Source organism: Arvicanthis niloticus, chromosome 17, assembly GCF_011762505.2.
Source record: "Arvicanthis niloticus isolate mArvNil1 chromosome 17, mArvNil1.pat.X, whole genome shotgun sequence".
In the NCBI taxonomy this organism is placed as follows: Eukaryota; Metazoa; Chordata; class Mammalia; order Rodentia; family Muridae; genus Arvicanthis; species Arvicanthis niloticus.
Window position 1 is genome coordinate 12223387 of NC_047674.1, and position 20197 is coordinate 12243583.

The window sequence follows — 20197 nt, forward strand, 5'->3', positions numbered from 1 at the left end:
ATGGAATAGGGAGGGGGACAAGGAGGAGGTTTCTACCTGATGTGTGAGGAAAAGAGGCTCAGGTCAGCCCGCCGTCTGTGGCGTCATCCTGTCAGTAGAGCTCTCTACAACGTTCTGACTTTCCTCTGGTGATCTGACCCAAAAGCCAGAAGAGATTTTTAAGATCCACCTGTTAACATTTAGAGTCCAGATCCTTAACCCTCCCCTAAATCCCCTCTTCAGTGAAAGACGCCCCTCAACCCCAACCCAGCTTTTTTTTTTTTTTTTTTTGTCTCCTTATGATAAGTCTGTGTTGATATCTTTTGGTCCTGCAGATTGATGTTTTACAGTTTTTATGATTTCAATTGAAAGCAGTCAGCATAAGAAGGGTTCGGGGTCTGCAGTCAGGATCAGCTGAGCGCCACCGGGTCCCTCTCCTCTGGGAATGAAAGACTCTGCTGAGCGAGGGGGTGCTGCACCCGATTACGGGCGTCCGTCTGCCACCTCTCACTGGTGATGTCACAGCCCAGCCCCAGCCCCAGCCCCCTCCCGTTCCAACCTCGTCTCTTCTGCAGCCGCTACGCCCGTCCCTCTCCCTGTGCGACAAACCAGCTGGCGGCTGAGGCTCGGACGCAGCGCGCAGCCAACCAGCGCATCGGGAGGGGCTTGGGGCGGGCCGGGTCGGGGGCGCGGAGCTCGTCACGCGGTGCCACCGTCACAGCACCAAGAGCAGCCAGCAAGAAGCATCAGTTCCAGGCTCGGGGACCCTCTCCGGTACCAGTGCCCATGCACGGCCATCACCAGTGACGCCTGAGAGGTAAGGCTACTGCCCAGTCGGCCTGTCGCCACCCGCCCTCATCATCCTGCACCTGTCCCTGGCATCCGGCACCCTCACTAAATGTGCATCGCATGGGAGATTCCGGGCCAGCGCCAATGTCCTTGTCGCAGCCTGAAGCGCGGGCTTGGAGCTGCTGCTTCCCTTCCCCCGACCTTTCTCCGCCTCTTAGAAGAACAAAGGGACGAATTCAGGGGTGTCGGTGCTTCCTGCGAAGCTTTTCAGGGGCCCCAGAAAAGACTCCTTTGCTGAGGCGCGACCCTTGGCCCATGTGGGTGGAGGTCGCCAGCTAGAGGAACAAGCAGATCTGGGCACAGCCTCCTTTCTCCCGTATCCCTCCACTGCAGAGGAGCGACTCAGAGGGATGCGAAGGAACCGCGGGGGAGGGGAGGCAGAGATGCCGCGTAGGGATCAGGACGATGCTGAGGGGCTTCGAGACGGGGCGCGGCCGCTGATCCAGGCCCTAGGGGACAGTGCGCGGGGCAGCCGCTCTGGTCCCCGGTGGGGGAGGGCAGATTCTGGAGCTGACAGCAAAACAGGCGGGCGGGGCGGGGGATGCGGCGCCACAGCCAGGCCACCGGCTTAATGCGCACTTGGTGACTGCCCATCACTCCTAGTGCTCCCGACGCTCCTCCCTCCAGAGACCCCATTTCCCTTCCAGAAAGACACAGTGTTGGAGGGACCACCCGCAGACACGCCTGGCTGCTACAAAGCCAGTGCCTCAGTAACAGGTGTGGTCCCGAGCTAGAGGGAGGGGGCCGAGGGACGCGTCGTCTGGGTTGACAGAGGTCCCCGGGCGTCTGGCATCCGTTGACTCTAGGAACATTGCCCGTGAAGACCCTCGCATTCCCTCATTAAGCCACTCCTCTCCCCAAATGCTTCCCCGGGAAGGCCACCGCCCTCTGCTCCCGAAGGGGCAGGGACCACATTAGGGCTAAGGGAGAGGGTGGTTCTGCGGTGCTGTAAGGTGCAGGCTGCTGGGGGCCGCAGGAACGGGAGGGGGAGGGGACAGAGGGATTGCCAAGTCATGGGGCCTGCTGGGCGCCGGCGCGACGTCGCCTGGGCGCGGACCCGATGCGCGCCCACGTCCCCAGGAATGAGGATTTTTCCCCCCAGAGACCAGAGGACCGGTCCCCCAGTGGCTAGCCTTCCTAAGAGGGGGCCGCATTGCTGGGATTAAAGGCCTGCTAGGGCAAGCGGATTGGATCAAGCGGTTGCTGGTGGAGGAGGTGCGGAGAGTCGCTGCTGCGCGCAGGGCTAGTGCTAGTCCAATCCTGGGGACCCGGAGCCTCAGCTCAAGCTCCCGCGGAAGACGCGGTCACTCCGAGCTGGCCAAAGGCGGCTGCCAGGGCAACGTGCCCAGCGCCTCTGTCTAAGGAGGCAGCGCCAGCTGCAGGGAAGCTTGGGGTTCAGGGGGGCTGGGGCCGCACCTGCGGCGGCCATTTTGCAGGTGTGGCTGGTCACCTGCCCTAGTCGGGTTGTAGGGTAGGGGTGGACAGGGCAGGCGTGGAGCCGGCAGCTGGGTGTGGTGCAGCAGGGTGAGGTGGGCTGCAGGGTTCAAGGCAGGCTTCAGATCTCTTGCTCTGCACGAGCATGGTCCTCAGGAGGTTCCTTGCTTTTGGTGGGTGGGGTCACTATCCAGGTCTTCTTAGGCATAGGGCGGCAGGAATCTCGGGGTCTTCTGGGTGTAAAACCTGGGGAGAGCCCTGTTCCCAAGGCAGGGACCCCCTACTAGAGGCGTCCTCTTGTAGTAAGGGTGAATCTGAAGGACAGATTGTCCTTCTTGGTTTGTGGGCCACTGGTCAGAGAGGCTGCCTTCAGTGGTCCCAGTGTGAGATTGAGAGCTGGCAATATGCCTGTGGGGTCCGTCCCCACTTCCCACCCCTGACCCCCGTACTGCTCAGGCTGGGTGCGTCTCTTCTCATGTCCGCTAACTTCTTGCTCAGAGGGAACATGGAATCTGCAGACGGCACCAGCCTTAGACAGGTGGGGACCTGTGCTCTACACAAAGCCAGAGCTCATCTGTTGGATTCAGTCCCAGGCCAGTGAGAGAGGATCAGGTGGGCTCAGGATCCAGCCTGTCCTGTCTCTTCTGTCGATTGTGTGTTCTGCAGATGTAGCAGGGCAGTCCTCCTGTGGGCTTTTGTGCAGGGTTTGGGAGGAGGAGCAGCAAAGACAGAGCAGCAGATGAGGCTGACTGGCCCTAGGAAAAGCCCAGGAGGCCAAGGAGGGTTCAAGGAGGATCATCCCGCACAAAACCTGCCTTTGAGCAGGGTCCATCTCTCTAAGAACTGGGAGGGGCTCAGTGATCACCTGTGGACAGTAATGGGCCCGAGCCACTGAGCTGGCAGATAAGCATGTGTTTTGCAGTGTATAGAGGCCTATATATTTCCAAGAGCATGGGCAAAACCAGGGTTCTTAGATCCAAGGACAGAGCTTCCCACTGCCCACACTGGACAGTACTGAGATTCCCGGTCACACCTGATGTAGCTGGCCTGCCTGCCGATTCACTCCTGAGCCCAAACCAGGGCCACGGGCCCACACTTGGCCTCACTGACTACTACTTTCCCAGGCTCATGGTGACTCAAGGAAGCGCTGGCTGAGCCAGGCCTGTAGGTGAGGGTGCTGCAGAGATGGAGGACCCAGTCAAGGTCAGCAGCAAAGGCCGTCCTGATTCCTTTGCCTCCTGACTCCTCTCAGTGCCTACCCCAGTCCCTTCAGCGGGCACTTGGTTCCAGATTACCTGTAGCAAAACCTTTACACCCTGCATTCAATCTTATCCCGGGAGTAGAGTGGGCAGGCCAAGGCATTCAGATGGCCTGGAGCCCTCCCCACCCCCATGCTGTCTCCTGCTTACATTTCAGGACTCACGTCCACCTACCCAGATAGCCTTAGTCCTACCCAATGCCAGGGACCTGAAGCGATGACAACGCTGGTTCTAGAAACAAGTGGGCAGTTAGGACCAGTGACACTCAGTAGCTGAGTATCCCCTGCTCAGGCTGCCAGTGTCCTGAGAAGCTGGTTTCTGCTGAGGTCATCTAACATCTCAGCATCCTGGTGTGAGATGGTGACACGCTACCTTTCTAAGGGTGGCTGGCAGGCAGAGACAGAATTAGGAGTTCTGGCACCCATGTAGGACTTCCTGGGTACCACTAACCTTGTACTGGGACAGACCATAGGTCAGCTCAAAGGGAGGGGCTGCAGGAGGAAGTCAGGGTCATTGAGACTCTAAGGGCTTTATCTTCTCCACATTTACCTCGAGGGGCTGGCCACACACACCAGATACAAACACCATAGCACGTTCACATGTGTACATATCTGCATATGCCATCCATGCACACAAACACACGTGTGTAGGCTCACATTCACCCAGGAACTCTGGGTCACTGGGTTCTTGTTTGTTGTTGTTGTTGTTTTGGTTTTTGTCCTGTCTGAATCTTTTCTGGATGACTCTCTTCTCCCAGCCTTAGATCTCCATGAAAGGTGTTTTGGGTGCTGCCTCCTTCAGAAAGCTTGCTGTAAGTCACAACCAGCACAGAGGATGCAGACCACACCCCTCCGCATCTCTCTTCTCCCTTGTAGACTTGGGGCTAGGAAGAAAGCAGGGAAAATACGTATGACATAGCTGTATCATGCTATTATCATGTGCATTCCATTACCTGATGCTTTCAAATGCCAGTAAGGAAACAGAAGCATGTCCATTTCTCAGATGCAGACACTGAGGCTCTGGGAAGTCATGCTTGACATTTCCAGACTCCAACCCATTGCTGCTCTTTTAGTTCGTTCTGTCCACCTTCCATCCCTCTCGTCTGTCCTCCCCTTTTTTCTTACATCCCCACACCTCACTCAGGGACGGGCAACATAGTGTCACTTCCTACCATCCAGTGAGATTCAGTGAGTACCATCTTTCTATCAAGAGCTCAGGGTTAGCAGCTGGCTACACTGTCTTCTGGAGTAGTCTTGGGTCTGTGAGTTTTTGAGGCTGGCTTGGTAGGACTTCCTTCCCTTTAGGTGGAGCTCTATGCTTCACAACAGCCCCTGACTGTCCCTATGGTCCCCTCCCCTTGAGGGAATGGAGATGCCCAGAAATGACCTAGAAGGGTACCAGGACTGACCACATCCACTCACCTTCAAGCGAGCCTCAGTTTTCTAACCATCACCAGTTCAAAGAAAGACGCTAAGTCAGCGCCAGTGGGCCTCAGCTTTGGAGGCTGCTGCCCTGGGTAGGGGGAACGCAGCAGCTTGTGTGATTGGCTCTCACTTTCTGCTCGCTTCTCAGTCTAGGGCCTCTGGCTGCAGGGTTCTAGCCTGGGGCAGGGCTGTAGCAGCTACAACAGGTAATTCCAGGGCATGGAGGACCACGGAGGACCACTGGCCTGCAGTCTTGCTTGTCTGTGCATTACTTCTTTGGCAGTGCTTTGGCAAGACTTTCATTTATATGTATGTATATTTTAATACACATTTTTAGATTTACTTTTATGTGTGCATGTGTTTTTGTTTGCATGTAAGTCTGTGCCAGAAGGCCAGAAGACAGTGTCCCTGAGTTGAAGATACAGATGATTGTGAGCCACTGTATGGGTGCTAGGTATTGAACCCAGGTCCTTTGGAAGAGCAGCCGGTGCTCATAACCACTGAGCCATCTCTCCAGCCCCTGGCAAGACTTACTGATCAGGGGGTTTCTTTTCTCTAGACCCCAGATATCCTTTTCCTTAATTGAGTGGGTTTCTTTTGTCTCCGGGGTTCCTCAGCTCTGCTGAGACCCCTCTTTCCTGACACCCCAGGCCTGGGAGCCACCTCCCTGTCAGGCCTATTACTACTAGCTTAAGGCTCATTACCTTCTTGCAGTTGGTCCCCGCCTCTGGTCAATTCAAGCTTCTGATTCTTGGCCCCCTTGGCTGTCTGTTTATGGTTTTCTATCTTGCTTTGCTGGGGCACATCCTCATGAGGCTGATTGTAAATGACACAGGAATCCATGAGTGTGAGGGGCACTGCTGACGTCCTCACCCTGGCACTGAGTCATTTCCTCAAAAACTCTGGAGGATATGGCTTTATAGGCCTGGGCATCCAGGTACTTATGAGAGAGTCTTCATCCGTAACTCTCCTCTCTCTGGAATCTTCATTTTCCATGTGATTTTTCTACCCATGCATTTGGGTAGGTCTCAGTGGGGTTTTGTGTTCAAAGATGCTTCTGGGCCATTTCAATGGAAGATCAGGTCTCTTCTTAATAGGTTTTTGGTCCTCCCATCCTTTATCTCCTTTCTTCCTCAGATCCCAGTGTTGCTGTCTCCCCTCCCCTGCTCCACATTTATCTCCTTGTCTTTTCTGTTTCACTGGCAACTTTTAGACATCACCTCCCAGTTTTTGGATTGAAATTCTGTATGTCACCTTTTCTACGTTCTGCCTCTAACACACTGTCTTTGTTGATGCTAACTGCTCCCACTTCAGAGTGTCTTGCTCTCATAGTCGAAGATGGCTCTTTCTAAAGTGCTTGAGTGTGTAAGCTGTTTTTGGATTGAAATTCTGTATGTCACCTTTTCTACGTTCTGCCTCTAACACACTGTCTTTGTTGATGCTAACTGCTCCCACCTCAGAGTGTCTTGCTCTCATAGTCGAAGATGGCTCTTTCTAAAGCACTTGAGTGTGTAAGCTGAGGCTTCGTTTGCTTGTTTTGTGCATCTGTGGCCTCCCTTCCCTATGGGGACCATTTTCTGCTGCTTTACTCAGTCTCTGAACTTTTTACATTTGCTCTCCTCACAGATGCTGGGGTCCTCCTTGGTACACACATACCTTGGGAGGCCTAGTGACTGAGGAGTGCTTGTGACTCATCTGCTTCCTCTGAGTGGGGCTTTGCCTGGAGCAGGGATCGTTTGCAGGCTCAGGCCAAGGCAATGAGGTGGCTGCTGCCAGCTTACCTACCCAGCACCAGAGTTTTGGTCCCAGTCTCTTCCCTGAAGGCTCTGTGCACTCGGTAATATTTGTGGGGAAAAAAGCATATAGCTGCCCGCAGATGGTCCCAGGAGCACTACCTATTCTGAGGTGGATGGGGGCAATGGGATAGAGTTTCAGGTTGAGCTAGATGCCTCTTAACCTCCTCTGGATTCTTCGGGTGCCCAAACGTGAACCCTGGGAAGAATAGCACAGGCTTACCACCTTCAACCCCAGCCTGTGCTTCATTGTATCACTTCAGGGTATCCATGGTCTTTATTCATTGCTGGGATGCCCCTACTGTGCTTCCTCCCATTTTATGAGGTCTCAGTGTGACTAGCAGGCATGTGTGTCATCCAGTGTGATTGTCAATTGGCTGAGGGTTCCCATCTCACTCTTTGGGGGTTTTGGGTGTGGCCTGGCCTATCTTTGACTCTGGGCATCCATTGAGATATGAAGAAAGCCCCATTTCAGATTTCCCCTCTCATATTCTTTGAGATGATTCAGTGTTCAGGAAGAGGAACCCGTTGATGTCATGTTCTTCGTCTCTAGAGAGTGTGTGTGCGTGCGTGCGTGTGTGCATGTGTGTGTGTATGCGCACATCAGCCCACTGACTTATCTTAAAGGTAGGTGGATCTCTAGGTAAAGACTGCCAGGTTGCTAGGGAGGTCCTCAGGTGTTCTCTGCAGTCTCATCCTTCCCTGGTGGCCAAGAGCACCTGCTACTCATGCTCACCCGACTTGTCTGCCTTCTGCAAGTGACTTGATTCAAGTCCTGTAGCTATCACGCAGTACCTGAGACTATATAGCTACTAAAACACAGGGGCTCATTTGGCCCACGGTCAAAGAGCACGGTGCCTGCCTTCTTCGTTCAGCAATGGTGAAGGACTTATACTGCATCTAACACCTAAAACTATCCCACTCAAGACAGAACGAGTGTTCCAGAGAGCTTGATTTTATATTAAAGTTGTTGCCGTGGTGAGCCATGAACCCCTGAATCCACGAATCATCCATTTCCTCATCCTAAAGATATATTAACACACGACTCTGGGGATTAGGTTTGAGTCATAGTTGCGATCCCAGCCATTGCATCATGGTTGTCTCCTGCCCACTGTCCACAGAGATTCGACATTTCCTCGCTCTCCCTGTGTACAGCACTGTCCCATGTTGATACAGAAGCCTGAAATATACAGATGAATCCTGGTCCATGCCACTCTCAGACAGTGGTAGTAATGCCTCTGATGCCCCAGTGTGAGCTATGTTCCCTAGCTCAGGAGTCCCCAAGGGGGCTCAGTTTCCCTTTGACTCTGCCATTCCCACGCTCCACATTAGCTTTCCCTGCCACTGTGTACTTTGCCTTTGAGAGAGCTCACTCTTTTCCCACCGCTGGAGTGTAGTGTGATGTTACTCTAGCTACCCTTTTACAAAATTAAATATATAGATTTACTATCTTGTGTGTATCTATCATCTGTCTATTTGTCTATCTATCATCTATCTATCTACCTACCTACCTATCATCTATCAATACATTCATCTGTCTATTTATCTATCATGTCTGCCAATCTATCATCCATCTATTATCTATCTATCATTTATTTATTATCTATTATTTATCTAATCTATCATCCATCCATCCATCCATCCATCCATCCATCCATCCATCCATGCTTGATCACAGGTAGCTCAGAATAATCTTGAACTTGCTTTAAGTAGAAGATGACCTTAAACCCCTCATCTTTTTGTCTCCCTTTCAAATGCTGGGATCACAGGAGTCAGTTCCCCACAGCCAGCTTCCCACTCAGTTACCAGTACCACACTGTATCTCCTGATTTACATCCCAAGACTCAGTGTGTATGCTTGAAACCACAAAGGATACAACCCCACAGAGACCTGCTTTTCCTATGCATGTGACAGAGTTTAGTTTATGGGATGAGCACAGTGAAGATGAGCATTAGTTCATAATCCAGTGAAGCCATGATAATAATAAACCTTAACAAATTTAAAACACGGAAAGTGCTTAGTTTTGCAGATTTCCATTTAATATTCTTTGGTCATGGTTGACCCCAGGTAGCAGAATCCAAATGTTTTAGCTGCTCTTACAATGAACACCCAAAAGAATTGACTTACCAAGGGAGAAGGTTTAGTGAGGCTCTGAGTTTAGGTGTGAGCTTGCACAGCCACATTGGACCTGTGTGGAGATATCACGGCAGGAGTTCACTATGAGCAAAGCCATTTTGACCTCATGTTTAAGAGAGGAGAAGAGAGGGTTATGGTCATATTCTGTCAAGTACTTCCTCAGTGACTGGAAGACCACCCATCACGTCCTCTCCTAAAGGTCACATCACCTCCCAGTAGTGTAAACGGGAGTCACATGGTCAGATGCAAACTGTACCCCCGGGACAGTGAGTCAGTGGTCCGTTTCCCTTCAGTCTTGTTACTGCTGTCCCTAGTATCTTATTCTCCCACACACATCTTAAGAAGCAACTTGCCAGGTTAAAGAAAAGAGATTAAGAGATCGTTTGAAATTTTGCTGAAGTTCTAGATTAATCTACATAAAAATCAACATTCTTGAGATTTTTGTTTTCCACAAAAGGTCATAGTTCAGGACAGGGAGGTGGCTCAGTTGGTGCCAGGCAAACAGGACAACTTGAATTCAATGCCCAGCACCAACGCTTATAACCTGAGTGCTGGGGAGATGGGGGCGGGAAGGCTCCCGGGGCAAGCAAGCCAGCCAGCCTTGCTGCATGGGCAAGCTATAGGTTCAGTGAGACTTCTGCACTCCTCATGTGCCTACACACACACACACAGAGACACACACACACAGACACACACACAGACACACACACAGACACACACAGACACACACAGACACACACACACACACACACACACACACACACACACACTACAGGTGCACAAAATCAGAAAGGAAAAGGTCATAGTCCTTTATGTAGATCTTCTGTCATGTTTCTGGCAAAATTTTAATTTTTCTTCATGAAAATTTCATGGGATCTTTAGTGATGATCTTTAGGTACTTTGCAGTTTGGTTACTACTTTAAGTGGTATTGTAAAATGTTCCTAATTCTCTGGCCTGGTGTATAACGACATGTAGATTTCCAACAATCCTGCTGAAGCTTTGCACTTACTCATGATTGGTAGGAAATCTTGGTGTCTATGCAAATGAGCAAATAGACTGGGTGGTGACTATCTCTGCGCTCTCTCTCTCTCTCTCTCTCTCTCTCTCTCTCTCTCTCTCGGTTTTGTTTATTGTTTTTCCTGTCTTACTATGTGGCTGAAACCTCTGTAACAGTTAAGTAAAAATGGGCTGGTTCTAAACTTTTTATAGATGGAACATTATTTTCCAAGTCACCGACAAGTGTAATGTTTGGGTGGGTTTCAGTGGACAGCTTCTGGGATTTAAAAATCAATTTTCTTTAAATATTGCTGAGAGAGTTATCATACGTGGGTGTAGAAAACTACTGATTTATTTCTTTTTTTTAAAAGATCTGTTGAGGGTGTCATATATTCCTCTCATTTTTGGGGAGTGTGTGATGAACCACAATGACAGATGCCACTGCTAAGATTTATTCCGATATTTCAGGAGTTCCAGATTTTCTTGCTAATTAAAATCTTAAAATTAGATTTTTCTACTTCTCTGTTGTGTGTGTTTGTGTACTTGAGAGCCATGGCCGTGTCTGTAGAGTCCAGAAGACGACTTTTGTTGGCTGGTTCTCACCTTCCACCATGTAGGCACCTGGTATTGAACTCAGAGGGCTGGAAGAGTGGCAAGTGCCTCAACCCACTGAGCTACCTTACCCCTCCAGTGCTAATTCATCTGGACTGAATCTGTGTTCATCAGGGAAATTGACCTATAATATCTATTTTTCTAATTTTCCTTGCTCAACTTGTCTCCAAAGTTATGTTATTCTCAGTGAATAAATTGGAAATATATGCTTTCTCTCTGCATCCCTTTTCTTTGCCCCCTTGCAAAGTCTATATAAAATTTGAATTATTGGGGCAAGAGAGATGGTTTTGCAGTTAAGAGCAGTGGCTGCTCTTCCAGTGGTCCTGAGTTCAATTCTGTGTAATGGGATCTGAGGCCCTCTTCTGGTATGCAGACGTACGTGCAGATAAAGTACTCATATATATTACATAAATAAATAAACAAATCTTTTGAAAAAATTTTAATTATTACCTTTAAAATGTATGGTACAATACACTTATAAAGTATTACTAGTTTTTCAGAAAATTTATATAATTATAATATTTATATAATTATAATATAATAATTCTTATTTATATTATTTAATTTAGTTCTTTTCTTGAGGTAGAGTTTTGCTCTGTTGCCCAGATTAGTATCAGTTTACTGGGCTCAGCTGAATCCTGTCTCGGCCTCTTCACTGCTGGAAGTGCAGACATGCACCATGGTTCCGGGCTTGTGGGTAAATTTTTAAATAATTGATTCAATTTTATGTAATACCGTAGAAAAATTTGTTTTTTTGCTGACTGGCTTTTCCCTAGTTACAGCTCTTCCTGCTTCTTGGCACATCTAATATTTATTGGCTCTAGGTGTGTTTTTGTTCTACTGTGGTTCTAAGTTAGACACTTTTCCTCTAGAGCACACTGGAAAGTTCTGGCAGGGTGCAGCTCTCTAGAGGGACAGCTTTGTCCATCAGAGCCCATTAAACTTTTTCTAGAGTAGATATCTAGGGTAGACTTCCTGCAGCGAGGACTAGAGTCACTCAAACAACACAGGATTCTTTGGTGTCTCCACTGACGGCCTGGGGTGGAGAGGACTCCATCTTGGCTGACTGCATCACAAATACCTCCTTACTTGGTGCAAGCTTTGGGGATTATTTAGCCTTCAGCTGCTCTGTCCTTTTGTCTCTGGGTCACATGGCCATGGATTGTCACTGCAAGGTTCAGGGGCACCACCGGCAAATAGTTGGAGCTGTGAGCAGTCTCTTTCTTTCCAGAACTATACAACTTCCTCGCCCACCCAAACTCTGAGAGCTAAGTCTGGTCCTTGTGACTCCATCCTGGTTGGAAGTGGAAGCCCCATTATGGTTGCTAATCGTATTTTTGTTATTGTTGACTAAGAATTTCTGTAGCTTCATCTCGACTTCTTTGATGTATCCATTATTTAAGGGTTAATTTTTGAAATTTCTAAATATGTGGGTTAGGGTTTTTTGTTGTTAATGTTTAGTTTGTTTTCAAGGGAAGTGATCCATTTGATACAGTCTAAGTTACTGGGGGTTACTTTGTGGCCTGCTAAGTTTTAAATTTCTAAAAGTTCACATTTTACCCTATTGTTTTCCATTACTGCCTTCTTTAATAAACATTATGGCAACTGTGTCTGGGCATTTAAAACTCTAGCATCATTGGGGAGTCATCCCTGCCTGTCTGCTTCCCCTGCCTGCCCCCATCCCTTGACTCTAGTAAAATTAATTGCTTGGCAATCTACGCTTTTGAGCTTACATGTGTCTGACCATCTGAGCTGGGGAGATGGGAGAAGGGGGGCATGGGTGGTGGTACTTTATAGAAAGACCTGTGATTGTTCTTACACGGCTTCAGACTTGATGCTGAGATCAGCTTGGGTACCATGGATCTCAATTGGAAACTGCAGCTCCATGAGGACTAGCCATGGCCTCAGACTTTTAGATACTCTTGCTTTGCCATTCTTTGTGTCTTTGTGTCTCCACATCATTGAAACAATTCCTTGTGTGTGTCCCTTTAATAGTGTGTCTCCAGCCTTGCAGTCCCTGAGGGTGGAGCTTTGAAGGCTCTGCTGTCCTGTGGTAGTGCTTGTAGTTATGAGTGGTCCCAATTCTCTGGTGCCTGGCATCCGCAAGGGCACTTGACTTCCTGCTGATGTGGCGCTCTTATTTCAGGAGTGCTGTTTATGCATTTTTCATTCAGTTTGGTTTCCTGAGTAGTTTTCTCACTTGTTTCTGAAGTGTTATTTGTCCTGGATTTCCAGGTGCTCTGTAATGTGGGCCAGAGGTGGCTGTCACCTCTCCTGTTCTTCTATCTACTGAGAAATGTTCATTTTAGTGAGAAGACTTGCTCTTGTCTACACACACACACACACACACACACACACACACACACACACAAATATTTGACAACCAAAAATGAGTCTTTTGTTCTTGTGTGCCTGGAGAATGTGGATCAGGCTCCAAAACGCCTACGTCAGCTTCCCAAGTGTTGGGATTACAGGTGTGTGTGTGTGTGTGTGTGTGTGTGTGTGTGTGTGTGTTATGACATCCAGGACACCCAGTTTGGTTTTTCAAGGCAGGGTTTCTCTGTGTAGCCCTGGCTGTCCTGGTATGTAGACCAGGCAGGCCTTGAACTCATAGACACCCACCTGCCTCTGCCTCCCCAGGCTAAAAATAATTCTCTTTAATTTAATATGCACATGAAAGAATCAAACAATGTACCAAATTTATTTAGAAAAGTCACCAGTTTTTACTTCCTGTCTCAATTATTTCACCTGTGTAAATTTTTTTTTTTTAAAGCTATTTTTCTACAGCAAAATAATGGGCTTACCCTGACAGTTCTCACTGTTTTAAGCATTGTGTGAAGAGACGGTTGAAGCGTTTACACTTTGTGTTTTGTTTATTTCAATGTCTTGGTTTTAGCGTTCACTCATTCATGCTCTCTACCCTGAAATCCCACTGGAAAAGAAAGTGACCTAGACATAAAGATGAGAACGGGGCCTTCCGTGAGGATGACGAACAGGAAGAACATGGAGCTACAGAACAACCAGATCAGTACACATCAAAAGGAAGAAAGCCACCATCGAGAAAAAAAAATAAATCCTTAAAAACAAAAAGAAAGAAAGAAAACATCCTTCGAGAACATAGAAGTCAAAATCTTCAACAAAATACCCAGCAAGCCAAATCACGGTAGAAATCGTCCCCCACATCACACTGTAAATGATAAAGATGGAGGGAGGCTGCTCCGTGGTGGACAGGTCTCCTTGCTCATGGAAAGGCTCAGTTCTGAGCTCCACGCTGCGGTTCACAACCATCCATAACTCCAATTTTCCTTCCAAGCATTGGGAAGATAATATACCACAGCCAAGTGGCATTCTTTGCAGAGATGCAAAGATAGTTCAATATCTGTCACCAAAGCCAGTCACCATCAACAAAAAATGTTATCTCAGTAGATAAAGCATGGCAGGTGATAAAATTCAACATCCTTTATGAACAAACAAACAAACTATACTGAACAAATTAGATTCGTAACGAATGTAATGTGATGAAGACCTTTACTAACAAGCTTGCAGCTAACATTACATTCACTGGGGAAAAGCCGAGAGCTTCATCTAAGCCCTGAGCAAGGCAAAGGTTCCGTCTTTACCACTTTTTTAGATTTTCTCTTTAGATGTATTTATTTTAGGTGTATGAATGTTTTGCCTGCTTGCATGCACGCATGCCCGGTGCTCGCAGAGGTCAGAAGAGGGCACTGGATTCCCTGGAATTGGAGCTTTGGATGGTTGTGAACCATAGTGTGGTGCTGGGAACAGAACCTCTGCAGGAGCAACGAGAGCTTTCCACCACTGAGCAGTGTCTCTCCGTCTTCATCATCTTACAGTGTAATGCTGGGAAAAAAATCTATCACAAAAATTACAAAACACTGGTGGAAGACACTGAAGACGATACAATATCAACACACCCATATCCACCACCCACCCCTAACATACACACACACCAAACACCCCAAAACACACACACTATATATGTATATATAATATATAATATTAATATATATTTATATTAATATATAATATATAATTATATAATATACAACATATAAATAAATATGTATATATTTCTGTTAAAATGTCCATATCTTCTGAAAAATTTTAGATTCAATGTAATCCCCATTTAAATGCCGGTGACATCTGGAGTGGTGACACATGCTGGTAGTCCCAGCATTTAGGAAGTGGAGGCAAGAGGGTTAGGATACTGTTCAAGATTATTTTCAGTTACTTAGAACTGGGACCAGCAAGCGTTATAAGAGACCTTGCCTCAAAAATAAAAACAAACACACCAATGATAGTCTTCAAAGAAAAAAAAATAGTACTTATTTACATGGAACCAAAATAAACCCTAAATATTCAAGGCTATCTTGAGCAAAAAGAACAAAGCAGAAGGGATTATAATACCTTATGTCAAAATCTACTTCAAATCTATTGTAATCCAAACTGCATGACAGCAACATAAATGCGGACGCACAGGCAAATGGAACAGGTTGTAGAGCTGGAAGTGAGCCCCATATCTGCAGCTGACTGTTTGGACAAGACTATAAGGACAACCACACACTGGGCTGAGCAGGGGGGTGCACACCTTTAATCCCAGCACTTGGGAGGCAGACACAGGTGTGTTTCTGTGAGTTTGAGGCCAGTCTTGTCTACATAGTGTATTCCAGGACTGCCGGGACTATCTAGAGAGACCGTATCTCAAAATAAATAAATACAAACAAACCGCAACTAAACCAGCCAACCAACCAGTTAACCAACCAATCTACTAAACAAACAAATGATCAACCAACCAAATAAATAAATAACCAATCAACCAACCAACCAACCAACCAACCAACCAACCAAACAAACAAACAAACAACTGAAGAAACATACAAACAAGCAAACAAAAAGAAAACCAAAAATAATACACACACAGGGAAAAGGACACTTTCACAAATGGTGGGTGCTTAGACAATTAGCTGTCCATGAGCAGAAGAACGGAGCTAGACCCTGTCTCCCACTCAGTACAAATAGCTCCGAACAGGTTAAGTACTTATACAAAGGTCTGTATGTGACTATACTGATGACAGAGGAGGAGTGCTCCTTGACATTACAGTCAGCAAGGAGCTTTTAGAAAAGACCCAATTGTATACAAAGCAAAGGCAAGGGTAGGCAAACGGGAGTTGCTTGACTTCTGTACAACAAGAGCAATCAGGAACCACCACCCGACAGAGCAGGTAGCAGCGAGTGGCTCTGTCAGCGGCTGCTTCCAAGGCTCATGGCTGTGCTAAGCATTGCTCTCTGTTGTCTCTGGGCTGCTTTGAAAGAGTAGTAACTCATTTCCTGCATTTCTGGACACTGGACGGCCTTGCTGAGGTGTCCTCAGTGTCAGACCTACTCTCCTGCACCTTCTTGCTATGTCCTCACATGGGGGATGGAAACTGGGTTCTCTCTCTGGCCTCCTTTGTAAGTGAGCCAGGCCACCATGGAGGCCTCACTCTCTTGACTCAACTTTCCAGATGTTCCCGCATTTCAGAGTTTGGGGTCTCAGTACATGAATCTGAGAGGGACATTCTGTCCCTGACCTCTGACCTCTTTAGCTTTTGGATTTCCATTGCACGCTTCCCACTGACTTTCATATTGCTGCTTGTCCTGTTTATTTACGGTTCTGTCTAGTGTCTTCACCTCTCTGTTTCGTTAATTGCATTTTTTTTTCAGTTTGAAACTTTCCTTGCGATTCTTTATAGTTTCCAAACTGGGGCTGGAGACATGGATCCGAAGCTAGAGGACTTGTTGCTCTTGCAAAGGATCCAGGTTTCGTTCACAGTACCCACATGGTGACTGACACCCATTCATATGTAACTCCAGGTTGAGGGGGTCTGTATAGTGGTAGAGTATGCAGTTTTTCCCCCTTTTGAAATTTTCGTTTTTCTCTTCATGTTCTTTTATGCCCTGCAACTTTTTGTTTCAATAACATTTCCCAGACTCTTTTAAAAATATCGATTGCTTTTATTCTATGTGTATAAGTATTTTGCCTGCATATCTGTATACGTGTGCACCATAGGCATACCTGGAGCCCTTGCAGGATACCAGAAGGAGGTGCTGGATCCTCTGGAACTAGAATTACAGATGACTGTAAGATTCCATGTAGGTGTTAGGAACTGAATCCAGGTCTTCTTCGAGAACAGCAAGCTTTTTAAACTGCCGAGCCATCTCTCCAGCCACAAGCCTTGTAACTTTTGATATAAAAGCTTACATTGCTGATGTAGACGCCATCCACACCCTGACATTGCTTGGCCCTACTACAGATGTCTCACCTCATCTACAAGCTCCAGTCTCAGATCAGTTGAGGCCAGGTGGTTACAGGTCTCATCGATGGGGCCTCGTCTGCTGGGCTCTGCTATACATCCCTAGGCCTCCCAGGCTGGCTTCCATAGCCCCTGTAGTCTGTAGCACTCGCCTATCACCATGGAAACCGTCAACTTTCTGATGCTCTTGGGTTGAGCTCTTAAGTTCTATACCTTGGGTTCAGAACTTGCCAGATGTCTTCCGGGCAGAACTGCCTGTGTCTACCTTGTCATTCCATGTCCTCTGAGATCTTGGCTTCCTCAACCACAGCACTGCAGATTTTTCTGTCACTCAGCAACAGCTTTTTGCCTGGAAAGACTCCAGTCTTTCAGCAGCTCAGCCGCTCACCCCTGCGTCCAGAATGCAAATGGGCTGGGAGCCAGCACTGTTCAGTGTTTTCTGTCCCTGCGGCCGGCCCCTGTAGCCCCTGCTCTAGAATCTTGGTCTGTTCCTCACACTGCTTCAATAACTTGCAGCAGATTTGAACATTTTATCTGCACCAGATGCCCACCTGCCTGGGACAGGAATGTCAGCTCCTGAAGCAGCATTTTGTTTGAGTGGAACAGCCTTTGTGTTTGTGCTTCCAAAAGAAAGTTCCAGCTTATGGTTAAATATGGCCTAGCCAGTCGTCCATACTAACCTTAATTTAGTTTTCATTGCATGTGTGTGAGTGTTTTTGCCTGCATGTATGTCTGTGTACAACATGTGTGCAGTGCCCATGAAGGCTGGTAAAGGACATCAGAGCAACAAATGGTTGGGAGCTGCTGAATGGGTTCTGGAACTCAAACCTGGGTTCTCTGATACAGCAGCAAGTACTCCTGACTGCTGAGCCACCTCTGCAGTCCCCTGGTACTGATCTTGTAAAACATGACTATTTCTAGAGAAAAGAGAAAAGAAGAGGAGAGGAGAGGAGAGGAGAGGAGAGGAGAGGAGAGGAGAGGAGAGGAGAGGAGAGAAGAGAAGAGAAGAGACAGAGTCAGAGTCAGAGTCAGAGTCTATGGACCTGCTCTTTCTCCACAGAGCTCCCCTTCCCCATTTGGGTGTCAGCTTTGATTGTCAAGTTGGCACAGCCTAGACCAGTGGTTCTCAACCTTCCTAAAGCTGTGACCCTTTAGTACAGTTCGTCATGTTGTGGTGACCCCAGCCATAAAATTATTTATTTCTTTTTAATGAATGTGTGGGCTTTTATTTTTTTTTTTAAAAAAAAAGACTTATTCACTTATTTTATGTGTATGAGTACACTGTAGCTATTCTCAGACACACCAGAAGAGGGCGTCAGATCCTATTACAGATGGTTGTGAGCAACCATGTGGTTGCTGGGAATTGAACTCAAGACCTCTGGAAGAGCAGTCAGTGCTCTTAACTGCTGAGCCATCTCTCTAGCTCCATAAAATTATTTTTGTTGCTGATTCATAACAGTAATTTTGCTACAGTCAATGAATTGTGATGTAAATAGCTGTGTTTTCTAATGGCCTTTAAGTGACCCCTGTGAAAAGGTCATTAGACTCCCAATGGGGTCACGACCCACAGATTGAGAACCACTGGCCTAGAGTCATCTGAGAGGAAAGCCTGGATTGGGGAATTGCCTAAATCAGGTTTCCTGTGGGCATGTCTGTGGGGAACTGTCTTGATTACTACTTGATGCAGGAGGGACCAGCCCACTGTGAGCGGCACCACCCCTAGGCAGGTAGTCATGGACTTTATAAGAAAGCAGTTGGCTATGAACCTGCAAGTGAGCCGAGCCAACAAACAGCATTCTTCCATGGTTTCTGCTTCAGATTCCCGCCCCAACCTCCCTCAAATGATGGATTGTGACCTGAAAGTATCAGACAAATAAATCCTTTCCTCTCCAATGCTCCTTTTGGTCTGTTTTCTCACAGCCACAGAAATAAAACTAGAACAGACTTTGTGGTGTATGTAATAGATGGGGGTGGGGTGTGGCCCATTCTTTGTCCTCGTTTTTTCAAAAATCTTATCTTGCAGGATTTCACTGAAAATCCTGTTGGAATATCTGGGTCACAGGAATTGAGCATCTGTGCAACTAAATTTGAGGAGAATGAAAAGCTTATCACGTCATCTGTTCTCATAAACATCTTCTTCCTCTCTAATGATTTCCTATTTCTGGGCCTGGGGTTATTCAATCACAGGGCACAAGGCGTGCTTCTGCATACAGGAGGTAGGACTGATGTCCTAGGGGCTTCATGGGCTTGCCTGTGCCCACCATCTTCCCTAGCTGTGCCCAATGTCAACACAAGGAAACACTGTCCGCCTGCTCTTCTTGGGTTCCCACGCATGGACTTGGAGAAGGTGGTCTCAAAGAGTGGCTGGCACTGTGCCTGGAGCTGCAGGGGCTGGCATGAAGGAGTGAGCTGAAGTCCAGCTCCCACCAGTTTTTGTTCTAGGCAGATTTGTCCTCCTCAGTGGTAGTGAGATCTGCCCCTCTCCTGTAGCCTCTGAAGGAGCTGCTTACTGAGGGTCCATCAAGCCCAAGTTCCCTCTTACGTATGGGGTCATTGGTTTCAAACCTGTCCTGAGTTCCACATCGGACTCACCCCCAGCCCAGGGTGAATCATATAGCTAGAGAAAGGCAAGACCAGGTCCAGCCTGAGATCTGTCCATTTTTAACCCTTGGCCGAGGAACCCTGTAGATGCTAGGATCTCTACTTTCTGTTTTTAAATTGTGTTTAAATTTTCCATACAATGTATTTGGGTCAGATTCTTTCTCCTTCCCCAGCTCCTCCCAGCTCTCTTCCTATTTCTTTTCACCCAATTTCATATTCTTTTTTTTTTAAACAAACACAGGGTGGGGGTATGCCCGGGGGGGGGGCTCCACCTGCTCAGAGGAAAAGGGGAAGGGAAGGAGGGAAGGGGGAACGGGGAAGGGGGTAGGATTGTAGGAGGGGATGGCTGGGAGGGGGGCATCGAGAGGGATGTAAAGTGAATGAGTAACTAAAAAGATAAAATTAAATTAAAACAAACAAACATACATACACACACAAACATACACCCAAGTAAACAAACAAAAAACTCAATAATACAGTCTGTTTTGTATTGGCCAACTGTTCCTGCACATGCAGCCTGCTCTCGTGTGTGGTTGATAGATCCAGTGTTACTCATGTTCAAAATCTACACAAGTTTAACCAAGACAAAAATCCCAGCACCGAGGAAGGGAAGCGGGCACAGAGTCCCATTCGTAACCAAGAAACCATTTTCAAATGACAGCTTTTGGAAGAGGGAAGACGGTTTTCTTCACTGGAGGGTCACCTTGTTCTGGTGCTGCTGGGCCCCTTACACTCGGCTTAGCTCTGTGCTGGTAAAATTAGTGTCTTTCTCACCCGTAGCTACCTGCTTGCAGTTCTG

General features: G+C 47.5%; 1 protein-coding gene across 13 annotated transcripts in view; it reads left to right on the top strand.

Moving 5' to 3' along the window:
- Positions 1-659: 659 nt before the first annotated feature.
- Kif1a (kinesin family member 1A) overlaps positions 660-20197 on the top strand; it is an 87292-nt gene continuing 67754 nt past the window's right edge. For all 13 annotated transcript variants that reach the window (XM_034521524.2, XM_034521525.2, XM_034521526.2 and 10 more), the window contains exon 1: positions 660-796. The gene's annotated coding sequence lies outside the window, so the exon portion shown is untranslated. The remainder of the gene's footprint in view (positions 797-20197) is intronic.